Source organism: Haematobia irritans, chromosome 4, assembly GCF_050003625.1.
Source record: "Haematobia irritans isolate KBUSLIRL chromosome 4, ASM5000362v1, whole genome shotgun sequence".
Taxonomy (NCBI): domain Eukaryota; kingdom Metazoa; phylum Arthropoda; class Insecta; order Diptera; family Muscidae; genus Haematobia; species Haematobia irritans.
The window spans coordinates 27874161-27897710 of record NC_134400.1 but is presented as its reverse complement, the minus strand read 5'-3'; positions in this window follow the sequence as shown (position 1 = coordinate 27897710).

The window sequence follows — 23550 nt, the reverse complement described above, 5'->3', positions numbered from 1 at the left end:
TGTTATTTCCATAGAAAATTTTCTCAAAAGTTTCAAAATATTAGTTCTATAGAAAATTTTCTCAAACTTTTCTTTTCAATAGAAAAAATTCTCAAAATTTTCTATAGAATATTTTTTTTTCTATAGAACATTTTCTATTTCTATAGAACATTTTCTCAAAATTTTATTTTTATATTATATTATTTACCCTGATTTGCTTTTAATTTTGCACATAGAGTACAATTAGCATTTTAGCAATGTGTACCAAATATGGTCAAAATTGGATTTAGGCAAGGCATCCATATATCCATTTTGCTGACAAACATTGGATTGGATGAAAGTTACTCCTCCAAGCAGTCATATTTGAGAATTGTTTTATTTATGTTTTGTTTAATCCTAAATCTTTCGTTTCGTTCGGAATTTGACGTCACTTCAACAGACGGACGTATGGAGTTCAATATATTAAAGCCGTAAACCATGGTGCATGATATAAAAACTTTTTATTGTTATTTGTGGCTACCTAAGAGCCCAATACACCACTGTGCATCTAAGTTTACGCTATGGCTGATATCTGTAAATTTCAGGTGTCAAATTTACATGAAAACTCGTTTACTTGCTTAGCATAACTGAAGTTGTTTTTTTTAATGTAAATATTTTTGGGTTTTTTTTTTCTTTTTATTGATTTTAGTGGGTATAAAATTGTTTTTTTGTTCTCATGATACAAAAAGAAAATCAAATTCATGATAGCCCGGACAGGTTTTTATCCACATTCTAAGTTCTATTGGCCATGACCGGTCCGCAGTAATTATTTGATTACCTGAGTGGTTGTGTTTACATCGTAGCAAGAGGTTTTTGGGAGACCATAAAAATCACTTTGCATAAATTCTTATAAAAATGATAATGTTATGAGGTTGTTTTGCAAATATGTTACATAGGTATTTAACAAAACAAATGATCTTAAACTTCATCCGAAAAACGCTTACTAGGATTTAAAGTTATTAATTTTTTCAAGGCACTAGATTTGGTATAGATTCCGTTCGATACATGCAATTCCTAAAAAGAATGTATTTTTTTTACAAAGCAACCAAAATAACATCTTTTTGGGTATCGCTCGGATATGAACATATCGGAAGAACGGATGAAAAACGAATTGAAACATATGCTTGAACTATTGAACCATTGGAATTCTACAAAACTCAAGAGATCATCGTTGCATAAAAAATTTCGACTGGAAGGCGCCAAAGGGGTTGCTTCACTTGCACGAAAGTGGCCAGTTACCGACTTTGGTTTTCTCCTATGAGAAGTCATTCCAAAGTGAGCAGTTTGTAAACAAACCAAATGAACGAGTGTACTTGTCAAGGAGGCCAGCTGAAAGTTGATACAATACAGGGCGCCGCCGATAGTAATGGTGTAGGCGGCCGGAACAGTCGATGGACGTTACGGCGTCCAATATTCCGCTTACATTAATCGACCATGGCGTGAAAATAAATGCCAAATATTATCGGAAAAATGCCCTAAAGACAGTTTCGGAGCCCTATACAGGAAAATATTTCGGTCACAGACCAATGGACATTTAAGTATGTCACGTAAGGTAATTACGTGACATTTTTGAGAATAAGGCTGCCACTACCAACCGCCAAAGTGTCGATCATCTCCAGGCAGCGCCTAGCTGGATTCTACCACAAATGGTAGATTTTTTACTGCTTGGTAGATTGGTAATATTCTTGTTGTTTTGGTAGATTTTTGCCAAATATTCCCCTCCAACTAAGAGGTACTTCACAAATTTTCTATAGAAATAAAATTTTGATTAAATTTTTTAAATAAATAAAATTTTGATTAAATTTTTTAAAGAAATAAAATTTTGCAAAAATGTCCAATAGAAATAAAATTTTTACAAAATCTTCTATAGAAATAACATTTTGACAAAATTCTCCATAGAAATAAAATTTTGACAAAATTTTCTATAGTAATAAAATTTTACACAAATTTTTTTATAGAAATAAAATTTTACACAAATTTTCAATAGAAATAAAATTTAGAGAAAATTTTCTATGGAAATAAAATTTGGAGAAAATTATCTAAGGAAATAAAATTTGGAGAAATATTTCTATGGAAATAAAATATGGAGAAAATGTTCTACAGAAAAACAAACTTTGACAAAATTGTCTATAGAAATAAAATGTTCACAAAATTTTCTATATAAATAAAATTTTGGTAAAATTTTCAATAGAAATTTTCTATGAAAATAAAATTTTGACACAACCTTCTATAGAAATAAAATTTTGATAAAATTTCCTAAAAAATAAAATTTTGACAAAATTTTCTACAGAAATAAAAATTTAAATCAATTTTCTATAGAAACAAAATTTTTAATAAATTTTCTATGGAAATAAAATTTTGAGAAAATTTTCTGTAGAAATAAAATTTTGACAAAATTTTCTATAGAAAAATTAAAAAAAAAATTTCTATAAAAAACTTTCAAATGAAATAAAATTTTGTTAAATTTTTTTTTAAATAAAATTTTGAGAAAACTTCCTATGGAAATGAAACATTGGTAAAATGGTCTATCGAAATAAAATTGTGACAAAATTTCCTGTAGAAATAAAATTTTGACAAAATTTTCTATAGAAAAAAATAAAAAAAAAAAATCTATAAAAAATGAATTTTAACTAAATTTTTAAATGAACAAAATGGTGACAAAATTTTCTATAGAAATAAAAATAGAATTTTTCTATGAAAATAAAATTATCATAGAAATAAAATTTTTAATAAATTTTCTATGGAAATAAAATTTTTAAAAAATTTTCAATGGACATAAAATTTTGAAAAAGTTTTCTATAGCAATAAAATTTTGAAAAAGTTTTCTATGGAAAAATTTTAAAACAATTTCTATAAAAAATTAATTTTAACTAAACTTTTAAATTAAATAAAATTTTGATAATTTTTTAGAAATAAAATTTTGAGAAAATTTTATATGGAAATAAAATATTGGTAAAATGGTCTATCGAAATAAAATTGTGACAAAATTTCCTGTAGAAATAAAATTTTGACAAAATTTTCTATAGAAAAAAATAAAAAAAAAATCTATAAAAAATGAATTTTAACTAAATTTTTAAATGAACAAAATGTTGACAAAATTTTCTATAGAAATAAAAATAGAATTTTTCTATGAAAATAAAATTTTCATAGAAATAAAATTTTTAATAAATTTTCTATGGAAATAAAATTTTTAATAAATTTTCAATGGACATAAAATTTTGAAAAAGTTTTCTATAGCAATAAAATTTTGAAAAAGTTTTCTATGGAAAAATTTTAAAACAATTTCTATAAAAAATTAATTTTAACTAAACTTTTAAGTTAAATAAAATTTTGATAATTTTTTAGAAATAAAATTTTGAGAAAATTTCCTATGGAAATAAAATATTGGTAAAATTGTCTATCGAAATAAAATTGTGACAAAATTGTCTGTAGAAATAAAATTTTGACAAAATTTTCTACAGAAAAAATTTAAAAAAATTCTATAAAAAATGAATTTTAACCAAATGTTGACAAAATTTTCTATAAAAAAGAACATTATGGTAAAATTTTCTATAGAAATTTTCTATGAAAATAAAATTTTGACACAACTTTCTATAGAAATAAAATTTTCACAAAATTTCCTAAAGAAATAAAATATTGGCAAAATTTTCCACAGAAATAAAATTTTAAATAAATTTCCTATAGAAATAAAATTTGTAATAAATTTTCTATGGAAATAACATTTTAAGAAAATTTTGACACAACTTTCTATAGAAATAAAATTTTCACAAAATTTCCTAAAGAAATAAAATTTTGGCAAAATTTTCTACAGAAATAAAATTTTAAATAAATTTGCTATAGAAATAAAATTTGTAACAAATTTTAATTTTTTTTCTGTAGAAATAAAATTTTGATAAAAAAAAAAATAAAATTTTGAAAAAATTTTCTATGGATAAAATTAAAAAAAAAAATTCTATAAAAAATTAATTTCGAATGAAATAAAATTTTGATAATTTTTTTTTTTAGAAATATAATTTTGAAAGAAATTCCTATGGAAATAAAATATAGCTAAGACTGTCTATCGAAATAAAATTGTGACAAAATTTTCTGTAAAAATAAAATTTTGACAAAATTTTTTAGACAAAAATTTAAAAAAAAAAATCTATAATTTTAACTAAATTTTTAAATGCAAAAAAATTTGACAAAATTTTCTACAGAAATAAAATTATGGTAAAATTTTCAATAGAAGTTTTCTATGAAAATAAAATGTTGACACAACTTTCTATAGAAATAAAATTTTGACAAAATTTCCTCAAGAAATAAAATATTGGCAAAATTTTCTACAGAAATAAAATTTTAAATAAATTTTCTATAGAAATAAAATTTGTAATAAATTTCTATGGAAATAAAATTTTAAGAAAATTTTGACACAACTTTCTACAGAAAAATAAATTTTCACAAAATTTCCTAAAGAAATAAATTTTTGGCAAAATTTACTACAGAAATAAAATTTTAAATAAATTTGCTATAGAAATAAAATTTGTAATAAATTTGCTATAGAAATAAAATTTTTAATAAATTTTCTATGGAAATAAAATTTTAAGAAATTATTCTGTAGATATAAAATTTTGAAAAAAATATAGAAATACAATTTTGAAAAAATTTTCTATGGAAAAAATTAAAAAAAAAAATTCTATAAAAAAATAATTTCAAATGAAATAAAATTTTGATAAATTTTTTTGTAGAAATATAATTTTGAAAAAATTTCCTATGGAAATAAAATATAGCTAAAACTGTCTATCGAAATAAATTTGTGACAAAATTTTCTGTAGAAATAAAATGTTGACAAAATTTTCTGGAAAAAAATTAAAAAAAAAATCTATAATTTTAACTAAATTTTTAAATGCAAAACAATTTGACAAAATTTTCTACAGAAATAAAATTATGGTAAAATTTTCAATAGAAGTTTTCTATGAAAATAAAATGTTGACACAACTTTCTATAGAAATAAAATTTTGACAAAATTTCATAAAGAAGAAAATTTTTAATAAATTTTCTATAGACATAAAATTTTTAATAAATTTTTTATAGACATAAAATTTTTAATATATTTTCTATGGAAATAAAATTTTGAGCAAATTTTCTGTAGAAATAAAATGTTGACAAAATTTTCTATAGAAAAAAAATTAAAAAAAAAAATCTATAAAAATGAATTTTAGCTAAATTTTGACAAAAATTTCTATAAAAATAAAATCTTGACAAAATTTTCTATAGAAATAAAAGTTTGACAAAATTTTCTCTAGGAATCAAATTTTGATAGCATTTTCTATAGAAATAAAATTTTGACGAAATATTAAAAAAAAAATTGCAAAAATTTTCAATAGATATAAAATATTGACAAAATTTTCTATAAAATTAAAATTTTGACAACATTTGCTGTAGAAATAAAATTTTAACAAAATAATCTATAAAAATAAAATTTTGACAAAATTTTCTATAGAATTAAAATGTTGAACAAATTTTCTATAGAAATAAAATTTTGGCAAAAAAGAAGGGGATTTGATCGATTGATCGATCTGCCGATATATCATTCTTTGAGTGTTTCCAGTTAATCGGATAATTGGTTAGCCTTTTTCTTGTCTGTATAACATGAAACTATTGCATATGCTTGAGAAAGGTATGAAGTCCATATTAAGATCTGTGACAAGTCTCAAAAAACTAGGGCTTTATTTGGCAATTAAGTCAGCAAAGGCTGTGTAGCTTTAAACAATTCTATAGAGCATATGCCCTCAAATGTTTCTGTGAATTTAATATGACTTAGCCAACAAGCAAATGCAATCTATGAAAATCTTTATGATGGGCTCTTTGGTCCGTCTTGTTGCCACAAAAAAAGAACGAAAGAGAAAAATAAAAAAAGTTTTAATATATTGCAGCTCCATCACCGCCACCACCATTACCACCATATAATCGTTTTTATGAGTTTGTGTTTTTTGTTTTTTTACAATTCTTAGGAATTGGAAAAAATATCGAAATTTTCTTGGCCTTTTTATATTTGCTTAATATTCATCACATTTATTTCCGTTTTTATGAGGCCTAGGCTATGACGAAGCTTTTTTTCTTTTCAGTTATATTGTTTCATTTTTATGAAGATCTTCCTTTCCTTTGCCAAACAGAAAGACCATATCAAGCTAAGAGAAAAAAAAAAACAACCAGGCAACATGGAAAACTTCTTGGCGTTTATCTCATCAAATTTACCTTGTCCCTTTGTTGGTCATAAAACAAAAGTTCAAAGCTAATCTCATAAAACCGAGTAAAAAAGACAATAAAAAAATATACCCCCATTATGTTTTCAACGTTTTGCACAAGTTAATGCCAGAAAAGGGGTGCTATTAAAACCTCATACAGAATGTAATAGCTGATAATTTGCATGCAAAAAGTAAATATTCCGGCTGGGGTTATAGTCGTATAGCGCTGTCCGACAGACAGACGGACACATAAGCGGTCCGTACAACAGTCGAATAGAAGCTTTCAGTTCTAGGTGTTTTCCGATTTTATTAAGCTAAGCAAGTGTATGTGTTCTTCCTACAGGGTGGATGAAATGTAATGCAACAAAGTAAAGTGCTATACTTTATTAATTTTGTTGTTCAAAAACAAAAATGTTGGTTTAAACCTTAAATTTTAAAATCAGTTTAGATTTGTTCGAATTGGCTACATTTAGCACGAATTATGACCAACCAAGTTTTTAATTTCCATAAAAATTAATTTTTGACAAAATCTTCTTTAAAAATAAAATGAAAAAAACTTTCTATGGAAATGAAATTTTACAACAATTTTCTGTAGAAATAAAATTTTGAAAAAATTTGTATACAAATGAAAGTTTCAAGTTTCTTTACTATAGAAATAACAGGTTGGCTGATAAGTCCCCGGTCTGACACATAGATGGCGTCGCTAGTATTAAATGCATATTATTTTTATATAGTTTTTCCGTCGATATGTGACATGGCTCCATCACTACACTCCTGAGTCCAATCGACAGTCGGCTGAGTGGACAGCGACCGGTGAACCGTCTCCGAAGCGTGGAAAGACTCAAAAGTCCGCTGGCAAAGTAATGGCCTCTGGTTTTTGGGATGCGCATGGAATAATTTTTATCGATTATCTTGAGAAGGGAAAAACCATCAACAGTGACTATTATATGGCGTTATTGGAGCGTTTGAAGGTCGAAATCGCGGCAAAACGGCCCCATATGAAGAAGAAACAAGTGTTTTCCACCAAAACAACCCACCGTGCCACAAGTCATTGAGAACGATGGCAAAAATTCATGAATTCGGCTTCGAATTACTTCACCAGATCTGGCCCCCAGCGACTTTTTCTTGTTCTCAAAAGGACGCTCGCAGGGAAAAAATTTGGCTGCAATGAAGAGGTGATCGCCGAAACTGAGTCCTATTTTGAGGCAAAACCGAAGGAGTACTACCAAAATGGTATCAAAAAATTGGAAGGTCGTTATAATCGTTGTATCGCTCTTGAAGGGAACTATGTTGAATAATAAAAACGAATTTGGCAAAAAAATTGTGTTTTTCTTTGTTAGACTGGGGACTTATCAGCCAACCTGTTACAAGTTTATAAAAATTTTCTATAAAAATTTAAAAATTTTCAAAAATTTTCTCTATTGGCAAAAATTTTCTATAGTGACAAATATTTGATAAAATTTTCTAAAGAAATAAAATTTTGCAAAACTTTTCTCTAGAAATAAAATTTTGACAAAATTTGCAAGAAACAAAATTTTCACAAAAGTTTCACACAAATAAAATTTTAACAAAATTTTCTATAGAATAAAATTTTGACAAAATTTTCTATAGAAATAAAATTTTGACAAAATTTTCTATAGAAATAAAATTTTGCAAAATTTTTCTATTTTAAATAAAATATTGACAAAATTTTCTATAGAAATAAAATTTTAACAAAATTATCTATAGAAATAAAATTTTAACAAAATTATCTATAGATATAACAATTAAAAAAAAGTAATGGAAATAAAATTTTGATTAAATTTTCAACAGAAATAAAATTGTGACAGAAATTTCTGCATAAATAAAGTTTTGGCAAAACTTTTCGTAGAAATAAAATTTTGACAAAATTTTCTATAGAAATAACATTTTGACAAAATTTTCTATAGAAATAAAATTTTGCAAAAGCTTTCTATTTATAGAAATAAAATTTTGCGAAAAATGTTTGTAGAATCAATTTTTTAAGTATTTTCTCTAGAACTAAAATATTGCAAAAATTTTCTATAGAAATAAAATTTTGACAAAATTTTCTATAGATATAACAATTTGAAAAAAAAAACAAGTATATACGGCCGTAAGTTCGGCCAGGCCGAAGCTTATGTACCCTCTATCATGGATTGCGTAGAAACTTCTTCTAAACACTGCCATCCACAATCGAATTACTTAAGTTGCGGTAACGCTTGCCGATGGCAAGGTATCTTAAAACCTCCTAACACCATCTTATAAATTGTATGTAAATCCATACGTGGTATATATTGAATCAAAAAAGATCGATCCAATACGTATATAATTCAGTTTGACAAAGTAGACATAAAATTTTGACAAAATTTTCTGTAGAAATAAAATTTTAACAAAATTTTCTATAGAAATAAAATTTTCACAAAATTTTCTATAGATATAAAATTTTGACTAAGTTCTCTATAGAAATAAAGTTTGACAAAATTTTCTACAGAAATAAAATTTTAACAAAATTTTCTATAGAAATAAACTTTTGACAAAATTTTCTATAGAAATAAAATCTTGGTAGATTATTTTTGGCTCGAGTGGCAACCATGATTATGAACCGAATAAATTTTGAACAAAATTTTCTATAGAAATAAAATTTTGACAAAATTTTCTATAGAAATAAAATTTTGACAAAATTTTCTATAGAAATAAAATTTTGGTAGATTATTTTTGGCTCTAGTGGCAACCGATATGGACCAATTTTTGTGTGATTGGACCAATTTTGGTATGGTTGTTAGCGACCATGCCTAATTTGAACCGGATCGGATGAATTTTGCTCCTCCAAGAGGCTCCGGAGGTCAAATCTGGAGAATGTTTTATATGGGGGCTCTATATAATTATGGACCGATATGGACCAATTCTGGCACGGTTGTTAAAGATCATATACTAACTCCATGTTCCAAATTACAAGCGGATTGGATGAAATTTGCTTCTCTTGGAGACTTCGCAAGCCAAATCTGGGGATCGGTTTATATGGGGGCTATATATAATTATGAACCGATGTGGACCAATTTTTGCATGGTTGTTAGAGACCATATACCAACATCATGTACCAAATTTCAGCCGGATCGGATGAAATATGCTTCTGTTAGAGGCTCCACAAGCCAAATCTGAGGGTCCCTTTATATGGGGGCTATACGTAAAAGTGGACCGATATGGTCCGACCTACATCGATAACAACGAATTGTGCCAAGTTTCAAGTCGATAGCTTGTTTCGTTCGGAAGTTAGCGTGATTTCAACAGACGGACGGACGGACGGACATGTTTAGATCGACTCAGAATTTCACCACGACCCAGAATATATATACTTTATGGGGTCTTAGAGCAATATTTCGATGTGTTACAAACGGAATGACAAAGTTAATATACCCCCATCCTATGATGGAGGGTATAATAAATTTGCAAACATTCTTTTCCTCGGTTTGTTAAGCTACACTTGTAGTTTAATCAATGCATGGTTTTAAGCTGAAATCAAAAACAACAACAACAATAAAATGTTGACAAAATTTTCTATAGAAATAAAATTTTGACACAAATTTAATCAAAATTGTTTAAAACTTGTAGATTTATTGTTTTCTTTTAATTTTTGGTGGATTGTTTGTGGTACGTAAGGCGGCCGTGATTGAGATCCGAAGATTTTGGTGGTCATTGTGCGATAAAAATGAAGACGTTTTAAGGCAGTTTTGAATTACATGCTGAGTGAGATGGTTCTGAGTCCTATTAGAATGTACATGGTCTGCAGTCGAAATAGTTATCTGCCCATAGCTTAAATATTGCCTTTAGGACATTTTCCCAATAATATTCGTTAATTGTGTCCCCATGGCCAAGCAATACTATCGGGGAGCAACTATCGGCCGTTATGGCGGTTCACACCAGTACCAACGGCGGCACTTGAGTTCTGTTCGCCAATAGAAAGTGTACAATTTCAGCAGACCTCTTGGGCAATTAAACCCGATTATTATGATTGATGACTAACTTTTGAAGTTGGAATGATTTCTCATGGAAGACGAGTAACTCCTTGGCTTTTTAAAGTCTAATTTTTTGTACATCGGTGAGTTTTTCCACTTGTTGGAACATCAAGTTTTCTATTACAGCGGTTTCGATCAAATATGGTCTTCTCTTTTGGGATCATTCCTAATGTGGTTGTATATTTTTGTCCTTTTTTCGACACGATGCTACATTGCCAGTATCATCGTAGGTTAGGTGGCAACCCGATGTATCAGGCTCACTTAGACTATTCAGTCCATTGTGATACCACATTGGTGAACTTCTCTCTTATCACTGAGTGGTGCCCGATTCCATGTTGAGCTCAATGACAAGGGACCTCCCTTTTTATAGCCGAGACCGAACGGCGTTCCACATTGCAGTGAAACCCTCAGAAATGTCACCAGCATTACTGGGGTGGGATAATCCACCGCTGAAGAACTTTTTGGTGTTCGGTCTAAGCAGGAATCGAACCCACGACCTTGTGTATGCAAGGCGGGCATGCTAACCATTGCAGTGGTAAAAGATCCAAGAAATTTATCAACATTTGAATGGTGGAGGTCTCTAACGATAACCATTTGTGGTTTTTCAGTCAAATATAAAGCAATCACATTATCACGTTTGAAATCCATCACGATTAATTTTATTTCTGAATGCAAATAGATCAAAATGCTTTTGTAAGCTTGTGAACAACAGCCTGGCGAATAATTTAAAAGTTATTGATAAGAGAAGTTAGTAGCAATACATATCAGTCACACCGTATGGTGATTATTAGACACTTACGAAATGAAATGTATGGAGGGTCTGCGGATTTTGTTGTCCGTCAATTCATGTCGAACCAACGTGGGTAGGAATTAGAGGTGTGCACGTGAGTAATATTTTGCTCACGCATACTCACGACGGAGAAATCTTATTCACGCACGATATTTTTGGTAGGACTCACGCTCACGAAAATCTTTTAAATGTCTTGACTCACGAAAAATATCGTTACTCACGAAAAATATCGTTACTCATGAAAAATGTCGTGACTCACGAATAATTTTATGAGTGATTTACCTTTAGGACCTGACAGAAAACATGAGTATGCTTAAAATCGAATGCGTTATAAAACTCTTACCACCTCGAATGTCACTAAAATTATAAATGAATTCAACTCGTAAGCAATTTATGTTCGTCATCGGGATTATTTTCATGAGCGTGTTTTTCCGAAATTCGTTACTCACGCACACTCACGAAGATATTAGTTTCGTGATTCATGAGTTTCGTGAGTCACGACAATTTCGTGTCACGTGCACACCTCTAGTAGGAATTGTAAAATAAGTAGATATAAGTAGACATAAAATTGTTTGGACTTACCCAAAAGAGAAATATCATCAGAAGGTCTGTCTTCAATGGTGAGGCAGAAATTTAGCACAGACTAGTTTTTATACCCTCCACCATAGGATGGGGGTATATTAACTTTGTCATTCCGTTTGTAATACATTGAAATATTGCTCTAAGACCCCATAAAGTATATATATTCTGGGTCGTGGTGAAATTCTGAGTCGATCTGAGCATGTCCGTCCGTCCGTCCGTCTGTTGAAATCACGCTAACTTCCGAACGAAACAAGTTATCGACTTGGAACTTGGCACAAGTAGTTGTTATTGATGTAGGTCGCACGGTATTGAAAATGGGCCATATCGGTCCGCTTTTACGTATAGCCCCCATATAAACGGACCCCCAAATTTGGCTTGCGATTGCTCTAAGAGAAGCAAATTTCATCCGATCCGGCTGAAATTTGGTACATGGTGTTAGCATATGTTCTCTAACAACCATGCAAATATTGGTCCATATCGGTCCACTTTTACGTATAGCCCCCATATAAACGGACCCCCAAATTTGGCTTGCGATTGCTCTACGAGAAGCAAATTTCATCCGATCCGGCAGAAATTTGGTACATGGTGTTAGTATATGGTCTCTAACAACCATGCAAAAATTGGTCCATATCGGTCCATAATTACATATAGCCCCCATATAAACCGATCCCCCGATTTGGCTTGCGGAGCCTCTAAGAGAACCAAATTTTCTCGAATCCGGCTGAAATTTGGTACATGGTGTTAGTATATGGGCTCTAACAACCATGCAAAAATTGGTCCACATCGGTCCATAATTATATATAACCCCCCATATAAACCGATCCCCAGATTTGGCTTGCGGAGCCTCTAAGAGAAGCAAATTTCATCCGATCCGGCTGAAATTTGGTACATGGTGTTGGTATATGTTCTCTAATGACCATGCAAAAATTGGTCCACATCGGCCCATAATTATATATAGCCCCCATATAAGCCGATCCCCAGATTTGACCTCCGGAGCCTCTTAGAGGAGCAAAAGTCATCCGATCCGATTGAAATTTGGTACGTGCTGTTAGTATATTGTCTCTAACAACCATGCCAAAATTGGTCCATATCGGTTCATAATTATATATAGACCCCATATAAGCCGATCCCCAGATTTGACCTCCGGAGCCTCTTAGAGGAGCAAAATTCATCCGATCCGGTTGAAATTGGGTACGTGGTGTTAGTATATGGTCTCTAACAATCATGCAAGAATTGGTCCATATCGGTCCATAATTATATATAGCCCCCATATAAATCGATCCCCAAATTTGTCCTCCGGAGCCTCTTGGAGGAGCAAAATTCATCCGATCCGGTTGAAATTTGGAACGTGGCACAGTGGGTTGAGCGGTAGGCAAAGTGGCGATTAATTCAGGAAAGCCGTAATTTTAAAATATCGTTATTTTTTATTGATGGATAGTCATAAATACATACAAAGGCATAACTAGAAACAACAAAAAAAAAAAAATTAAAAATTGTTGTTTTAATCTTTTATGTCCTTTTTTGTATTTTGGAAAAAGTGGGCTTATATTACAATTTTCGCTGTAACTTTTCAAAGAAAAACGATAAATTAGGAAATGCAATTGAAAATTAGAGCATACTTAATGTGCTTTTAGAAAAAAAAATGTTCTTAAAAAATAATAATTAATAAATATTTAATCTGTATTTATATACCCAAAATTTTAAATTAAAATCCGATTTTTTTTCTTCAAATTACGTAATTCCACATATTTAAAAAAATTACAGTAAAAAATATTATTATATCTTATTGATCAATATTCATAAAAAAACATAGTATAAAAATAAAACAAACAACCAGTAAAGGAAAAAAATAATTAAAAAAAAATATATAATTGTACGGTTTTTTTATTTACTTCATTTCATTAATTTTAAAAGTATTCATAATCATCATTTACTTCACAACCATTATAAAATTAATTTACTTAATAATAATAATTTTCTTCTTAATCATCATACAATTCGTTAACATAATCTTCATCTTCATTATCTTCATCATCTTCGTCACCATTATCATTTTCATTTTGGGTAAGAATAAGTAACTCCAATGCAGTCTGAGGCATTTGCTGCATTTTCATTTTGCAACTCTTCCTCTTGCTCGAAATAAATGGATCTGAACTTAGAAGACATCTATTAAAGACATCTTCTATTGTATTTTCCCGACTGAATTTACGGGAAAAGTGCTCCCTATACCTTTTGAAGTCCTTATTTCTGGCTTCCTGAGATTCTTCAGTTAGCTTACGAAGCTTTGTAAGTAATTTGGAATTAATTAATTAATTTTTTTTTTCGTGAGTGCGCGTGATTTAAAATTACTCACGTACCCATCTCTAATAAACTGCACACTCAGTAGCTACAATAACAAATACTAAACGGAATATAAAGACAAAAGCTAATAAGGCCAAAGTGATTTTTTTTTGTTTTATTTTTTCATATATACTGGACTTATTTTACAAATTCTTTAATAAGTCAAAAAATGCAACAAAAAGGCAAAAAGATGTTTTGGAATTTATAAGCTGAAACTTCATATTTTAAGAAAATATAAGCAGTTTTACCAAGTTTCACCGATAATTCAGTGGAAATCCAATACAAACATCAAAAATACCTCATTTTTGGAGCAATTTCCTTATATTTTTTTTCAATATTTCCAAAACATTTATCTAAACAAATAAATATTTATCATATGCTCAAATACCTGAAGTAGACGGCTCCATTATAAAATTTTCACTTTTAGAAGTCTTAATTAAAAAAATTATCACTGGAAATATGCAAATTTTCACTTTTAACCAATGCCCGCAAAAATAATAATAATTATTGAACTTTGAAGACACACTGCAAATAAAGTAAACAACTAAGAACTTTTATTTTGGCAAGTAGTGATGTAGAATTTTATCTTCTTTCACCCGGTACCAAATATGGTTATTAAAGTTAAAGTTCATCTTTTGAATTAATCGCCACTTTTGATGGATTTCAACCCTCTGTGCGTGGTGTTAGAATGTGGTCTCCAACAAACACGCAAAAATTGGTCCATATCGGACCATAATTATATATAGCCCCATATAAACCGTTCCCCAGATTTGATCTCCGGGGCCTCTTAGAGGAGCAAAATTCATCCGATCCGGTTGAAATTTGCAACGTGGTGTTAGTATAAGGCCACTAATAACCATGTCAAAATTGGTCCATATCGGTCTATAGTTATATATAGGCGATCCCCAATCACACAAAAATTGGTCCTTATCGGTTCATAATCATGGTTGCCACTCGAGTCAAAAATAATCTACCAAAATTTTATTTTTATAGAAAACATTGTCAAAATGTTATTTCTATAGAAAATTTTGTAAAAATGTTATTTCTATAGAAAATTTTGTCAAAATTTTATTTCTATAGAACATTTTGTCAAAATTTTATTTCTATAGAAAATTTTGTCAAAATTTTATTTCTATAGAAAATTTTGTCAGAATTTTATTTCTATAGAAAATTTTATCCAAATTTTATTTATATAGAAAATATTGTCAAAATTTGTGTGTATCACCAGTCCGTTAAATTTCCTTTTCAAAAAAAAAAAAAAACTATTTAAAATATTTCCATTTTTTTTCTAGTTAATTGCTTTATTTTCTTTGTTTAAATCATTTCGATTATTATTATGGTCATTGATTAATGATTGTGTATTTCGTATTTACCCATAATTTGACAATTTTCCAAAAATTTCCTAGTTGTTTATTTTGCTCGTATTAATTACTTGGACACCTCTCGTTTATTGAAAGTTTATATTTTCTTTTTGGTCTCCCTATGAATGCCTCCAATATGGGACCTAATGGTTAGAGGTGTTTGCATTCGTTTGTTTTGTTTGTTTTTTTTTTTTTGCAATTTGCTGTGTTCATTTATTCAAATATTGTAAAGTAATTTCAAGTCATGCCAAAGTAATTAAAATATAATTTATTTTTATTTTCTTTCCAGTGTGTGTGTGTGTGTATAAGTGCTTGGATTCTTTTAGTATTGCTGTTGTTGGCTGTTCTATATTCAAGGTATGCAAACTGTTCCGGCAATTTAAATGAAAACTTTTTAATTAAGATTTTATTAGTTCGAATATTATTACCGAACATAGCCCGAATAAAAATTGACTGAAAGATATGGAAACTTAATATCTATGCTAAAAAAGAAAACAGCTATCTACGGCTGAAATTTCGGTATGTGAGGAAAAACAAGTAGTAACGGCCGTAAGTTCGGCCAGGCCGAATCTTATGTACCCTCCACCATGGATTGCGTAGAAACTTCTTCTAAACACTGTCATCCACAATCGAATTACTTAAGTTGCGGTAGCGCTTGCCGATGGCAAGGTATCTTAAAACCTCCTAACACCGTCTTCTAAATTGTATGTAAGTCCATACGTGGTATATATTAAATCAAAAAAGAGCGTTCCAATACGTATAATTCAGTTTGACAAAGTAGACATAAAATTTTGACAAAATTTTCTATAGAAATAAAATTTTCACAAAATTTTCTATAGAAATAAATTTTTGACAAAATTTTCTATAGAAATAAATTTTTGACAACATTTTCTATAGAAATAAAATCTTGGTACATTATTTTTGGCTCGAGTGGCAACCATGATTATGAACCGAATAAAATTTGAACAAAATTTTCTATAGAAATACAATTTTGACAAAATTTTCTATAGAACTAAAATTTTTACAAAATTTTCTATAGAAATAAAATTTTGGTAGACTATTTTTGGCTCTAGTGGCAACCATGATTATGAACCGATATGGACCAATTTTTGTGTGATTGGTCCAATTTTGGTATGGTTGTTAGCGACCATATACTAACACCACGTTCCTAATTTGAACCGGATCGGATGAATTTTGCTCCTCCAAGAGGCTCCGGAGGTCAAATCTGGAGAACGTTTTATATGGGGGCTATATATAATTATGGACCGATATTGACCAATTCTGGCACGCTTGTTAAAGATCATATACTAACACCATGTTCCAAATTACAACCGGATTGGATGAAATTTGCTTCTCTTGGAGACTGCGCAAGCCAAATCTGGGGATCGGTTTATATAGGGGCTATATATAATTATGAACCGATGTGGACCAATTTTTGTATTGTTGTTAGAGACCATATACCAATATCATGTACCAAATTTCAGGCGGATCGGATGAAATTTGCATCTCTTTGAGGCTCCGGAACCCAAATCTGGGGATCGGTTTATATGGGCGCTATATATAATTATGGACCGATGTGGACCAATTTTTGAACGGTAGTTAGAGACCATATACCAACACCATGTACCAATTTTCAGCCGGATCGGATGCAATTTGCTTCTCTTTGAGGCTTCGCAAGCCAAATCTGGAGATCGGTTTATATGGGGTCTATATATAATTATGGACCGATGTGGACCAATTTTTTCATGATTGTTAAAGACCATACACCAACATCATGTACCGATTTTCAGCCGGATCGGATGAAATTTGCTTCTCTTTGAGGCTCCGCAAGCTAAATCTGGGGATCGGTTTATATGGGGGCTATATATAATTATGGACCGATGTGGACCAATTTTTGCATGATCGTTAGAGACCATATACCAACATCATGTACCACATTTCAGCCGGATCGGATGAAATGTGCTTCTCTTAGAGGCTCCGCAAGCCAAATCGGGGGATCGGTTTATATGGGGGCTATATATAATTATTGACCTATGTGGACCAATTTTTGCATAGTTATTAGAGACCATATACTAACACCATGTACAAAATTTCAGCCGGATCGAATGAAATTTGCTTCTCTTAGAGGCTCCGCATGCCAGATATGGGGGTCCGTTTATATGGGGGCTATACGTAAAAGTGGACCGATATGGCCCATTTGCAATGCCATCCGACCTTCATCAATAACAACTACTTGTGCCAAGTTTCAAGTCGATAGCTTGTTTCGTTCGGAAGTTAGCGTGATTTCAACAGACGGACGGACGGACATGCTCAGATCGACTCAGAATTTCACCACGACCCAGAATATATATACTTTATGGGGTCTTAGAGCAATATTTCGATGTGTTACAAACGGAATGACAAAGTTAATATACCCCCATCCTATGGTGGAGGGTATAAAAAATGAATGATTGGTTTCAGCGCCACCTATATATGAAAAATGTCTTATATGCGACATCAACCAATAAAAAATTTTATTTTGAAGTTGTTGATCAAATTTTTTGTGGGAAGTTTAAAAAATTGTTTATTTATTTATTTCAATAGAAAATTTTGTCAACATTTTATTTCTATAGGAAATTTTGTCAAAATTTTATTTCTACAGAAAATTTTGTCAAAATTTTATTTATATAGAAAATTTTGTCAAAATTTTATTTCTCTAGAAAATGTTCTCAAAATTTTATTTCTATAGAAAGTTTTGCCAAAAATTTTATATCTATAGAAAGTTTTGCCAAAAATTTTATATCTATAAAAACTTTTGACAAAAATTGTTATTTCTATAGAAAATTTTGCCACAATTTTATTTCTACAGAAAATTTTGTCAAAATTTTATTTCTATAAAAAATTTTATCAAAATTTTATTTCTATAGAAAATTTTTGTCAAAATTTTATTTCAAAAAAAATTTTTTCAAAATTTTATTTCTATAAAAAATTTTTTTCAAAATTTTATTTCTATAGAAAATTTAGTAAAAATTGTTATTTCTATAGAAACTGTTATTGTTAAACTATGTTTAACGAAAATATAATTATAATATACACCTGATATAAAACACCTAAAAACATGAATTGTATTTACATGAATTTTTTCAAAATTTTTTGAATGAAATTGAAATTTGTATTATTTTTCCTATATAAGAAATTTCTACAGAAAGTTTTACCAAAAATTTTTATTCTTATAAAACGTTTTGCCAAAAAATTTTATTTCTATAGAAAATTTTGTCAACATTTAATTTTTATAGGAAATTTTGTCAAAATTTTATTTCTACAGGAAATTTTGTCAAAACTTTATTTCTATAGAAAATTTTCTCAAAATTTTATTTCTAAAAAACATTTTTACAAAATTTTATTTCTATAGAAAGTTTTGCCAAAAATTTTATTTCTATAAAAAGTTTTGCCAAAAAATTGTTATTTCTGTAGAACATTTTGTCAAAATCTTAGTTCTATAGAAAATTTTGTCAAAATGTTATTTCTACAGAAAATTTTGTCAAAATTTTATTTCTATAAAACAATTTATCAAAATTTTATTTCTATAGAAAGTTTTACCAAAAATGTATTTCTATAAAAAGTTTAACTAAAAATGTATTTCTATAAAAAGTTTTGCCAAAAATTTTAATTCTATTAAAAATTTTGCCAAAAAAAATGTTATTTCTATAGAAAATTTTGTCAAAATCTTAGTTCTATAGAAAATTTTGTCAAAATTTTTTTTTCTACAAAAAATTTTGTCAAAAATTTATTTTTATAAAAAAATTTATCAAAATTTTATTTCTATAAAAAATTTTATCAAAATTTTATTTCTATAGAAAATTTTTACAAAATTTTATTTCTATAGAAAATTTTGCCAACAATTTTATTGCTATATAAAATTTTGTCAAAATTTTATTTCTATAGAAAATTTTGTCAAAATTTTATTTTTATAGAAAATTTTGTCAAAGTTTTATTTCTATAGAAAATTTAGTAAAAATTGTTATTTCTATAGAAAATGTTATTGTTAAACTATGTTTAACGAAAATATAATTATAATATACACCTAAAAACATGAATTGTATTTAAATGAATTTTTTCAAAATTTTGTGAATGAAATTTAAATTTGTATTATTTTTTCTATATTAGAAAATCTGTTTCTTATAAAAATGTAACTATAAAGCAATTATTATATACACTATGATAAAAAAGTTCCCATATAAGATAAAACTACTCAAATTATATCGCTTACCGCTGAATGTAATCAATCATGGCTTCCCCATTCCCATAGAAGAGAGTCTAGCGGTAAGACATCCTAAGCGACAAACAATAAACCCAACTTGGAATTCTGAAAAGCATTTTCTTTGCTTCTTTTTTATACCCTTCACCACTACTGTGGTACGGGGTATAATAAGTTTGTGCATTTGTATGTAACGCCAAGAAGGAGTAATCATAGACCAACCTTTTAGTATACGGATCGGCTTAGAATTAAATTCTGAGTCGATTTAGCGATTTACGTCTGTCTGTCTGTCTGTTGATGTATTTTTGTGTGCAAAGTACTGCTCGCAGTTTTAGTCCGATTGTCCTAAAATTTGGTACAGGGTCCTGTTTCGGCTCAAAGACGATCCCTATTGAATTTGGAAAAAATCGCTTTCGCCCGATTTACACTCATTTGCCCACAGAGGCCAATTTTTAACTCCGATTTAGTTGATATTTTGCACATGGAGTAGAATTAGCATTGTAGCTATGCGTGCCAAATTTGGTTGAAATCGGTTCAGATTTAGATATATCTCCCATATATAGCTTTCGCCCGATTTACACTCATATGACCACAGAGACCAATTTTTAACTCCGATTTAGTTGAAATTTTGCACAGGGAGTAGAATTAGCATTGTAAATGCGTGCCAAATTTGGTTGAAATCGGTTCAGATTTAGATATAGCTCCCATATATATGTTTTTCTGATTTCGACAAAAATGGTCAAAATACCAACATTTCCATGTAAAATCGCCACTGCTTAGTGCAAAAGTTGTAAAAATGACTCTAATTTTCCTAAACTTCTAATACATATATATCGAGCGATAAATCATAAATAAAGTTTTGCGAAGTTTCCTTAAAATTGCTTCAGATTTAAATGTTTCCCATATTTTTGTACTAACATTATGTTCCGCCCTAGTGCATTAACCGACTTAACTTTTGAGTCTATAGATTTTGTAGAAGTCTATCAAATTCTGTCCAGATCGAGTGATATTTAAATGTATGTATTTGGGACAAACATTTATATATAGCCCCCAACACATTTGACGGATGTGATATGGTATCAAAAATTTAGATCTACAAAGTGGTGCAGGGTATAATATAGTCGGCCCCGCCCGACTTTAGACTTTCATTACTTGTTTTTATTTTCATATTGGGAACTTTTCTATACTTTGTTTACAATCTGAGATTAACATACAAAATTAATACCGTCCTATATCGTAAACCTCACAGAATTGTATAGTTATCAAAATTTTATTTCTAGAGAAAATTTAGTAAACCTTTTTATTTCTACACAGAAGTTGATGGTGTTGATCAAACTTTGATGGGTAATATAAAAAATTTTGTTTTACTCGAAAGAAATGTTTTATATTGAGTTTATAGAAAATTTTGTAAAAATTTTATTTCTATAGAAAATTTTCTCAAAACTTTGTTTCTCTAGAAAATTTTGTTAATATTTTATTTTTATTGGAAATTTTGTCAAAATTTTATTCCTACAGAAAATTTTGTCAAAATTTTATTTCTATAGAAAATTTTCTCAAAATTTTATTTCTTAAGAAAATTTTGTCAAGATTTTATTTCTAAAGAAAATTTTCTCAAAATTTTATTTCTATAGAAAATTTTCTCAAAATTTTAATTCTATAGAAAATTTTTACAAAAGTTTATTTCTATAAAAAATTTAGTCAAAAGTTTATTTCTATAGAAAATTTTGTTAAAATTTAATATCTGTAGAAAAATTTATCAAAATTTTATTTCTATCGAAATATTTTGTCAAAATTTTATTTCTACACAGAAAAAAATTTCATGAAAATTTTTCCAATTAAAATTTTAATTGAGTTTTAAAAAATATTCGTTTAAAAATTTAATTGATTCAACAAATTTTTTAATTGAAACAAACTCAATCACACAATTTAATAGAATCAATTAAAGTTTTTAATTGGATCAATTACTTTTAAATTAACTTTCAATTAATTTTTTAAGCGATAATTTCTGTGATTGAAGACATTTCAATAAAAAAATTAATTGGATAAATTAATTTCGTGAGTGAATCAGAAAAAAAAATTTCTGTGTGTATAGACAATTTGGTCAAAATTTTATATATCTACAGAAAATTTTATTTCTATCCAAAGCTTTTGCAAAATCTTATTTCTATAGGAAATTAAGACAAATATTTATTTCTATAGAAAATTATGTAATGTTTGTTTATACAGAATATTTTGTCAAAATTCTATTTCTATAGAAAAATGTACTTCTTAACTGGAGAGAAACATTTTGCAAAATCTTCCAAAACATCAAGAATTCTACCAGTCTACTAGCCTAAAAAAAAACTATTATTTTTTGGTAGAATTCTACCAACTGTGGCAACCGTGGTCCGGCCACCAAGCCAATTTGTATACCCTACACCATAGGATGGGGGGTATATTAACTTTGTCATTCCGTTTGTAACACATCGAAATATTGCTCTAAGACCCCATAAACTATATATATTCTGGGTCGTGGTGAAATTGTGCATCGATCTAAGCATGTCCGTCCGTCCGTCTGTTGAAATCACGCAAACTTCCGAACGAAACAAGCTATCGACTTGAAACTTGGCACAAGTAGTTGTTTTGATGTGGGTCGGATGGTATTGCAAATGGGCCATATCGGACCACTTTTACTTATAGCCCCCATATAAACCGATCCCCAGATTTGATCTCCGGAGCCTCATGGATGAGCAAAATTCATCCGATTCGACTGAATTATATACGTATTTAATCGGCCTTTTTTGTTTAATATATATCCCGTATGGACTAACTTACAAGTGAGAAGACGGTGTTAAGAAGTTTTAAGATACCTTGCCATCGGCAAGTGTTACCGCATTGCAAGTAATTCGATTGTGGATGACAGTCTTTAGTACAAGTTTCTATGCAATCCATGGTGGTGGGTATATAAGATTCGGCCTGGCCGAACTTACGGCCGTATATACTTTTTTTTTTTAATTTTTTATTTTACAATTTTTCCAATTTTTTTTCTCTGAATAAGTTGTAGAATTCTTAATTCTTAAAAAGTCAAAGGGTTTATTTGTAGTAAAGCCATCTATACTTCAGATGGCTAGCATAGACAGACATAGATCTGCCAGTAATATCCTATATACCTATAAGGCTCCCACGCATATTTTGTTGTCTTTAAAGATTGCCAATAAAGAAAATTTAATAACTTCATTAACAGATTCTCTCACACACACGCATCATGATCAATGAAAATAATCATGGCCGGGGACGACAGGGAAGTGGTAAAAACACATTGGGAATTTTAAGATTCTTTCGAGGCGAAACAAGATTCTTTATTGTATTTTAATGCAAAGCAGTTTTATATTTTAGCTCTGCGGTAGGCGATGTTAATTAAACACGAAACAAAGATAATAAGAAGTAATAACAATGTCATCAACTCATAATCGAACAGGGAATTTAACTAGAGCCTCACAACAAACCAATTTCATTCACAACCAACTTTCGATGGTAATTAAATGGCAATGGCCATAATTTCCCATAAAGATAAGGGGGCGGGGTGAGAAGATGTGGAGAGAGTGAGTGTGAAATACCATAACGGCTGACCATCTGAAGATGATTGCAAAATGTTGCAATATCCTGTGTGGTTATTCTAATGAAAACCATAAATGCCATTGGTTGAGAAAGAAACAGAGAAAGAAGTATTGCTGTTCACTCCACAGTTATGCCTCGAGTACACAGAAAAAATATATCAATGGTTAATGGACATATTATACCCTATAGAAAATTTTTTCAAAATTTTATTTCAAAAGACAATTTTAACAAAATTTTATTTTTATAAAAAAGTTTGTTAAAATTTGTTTCTTAGAAAATTTTGTCAAAGAAAATGTTGTTAAAATTTTATTTCTAAAAAAAATTTTTGTCAAAGCTTAATTTCTATAGAAATTTTGTAAAAAGTTTTTTCTATAGAAAATTTTGTTAA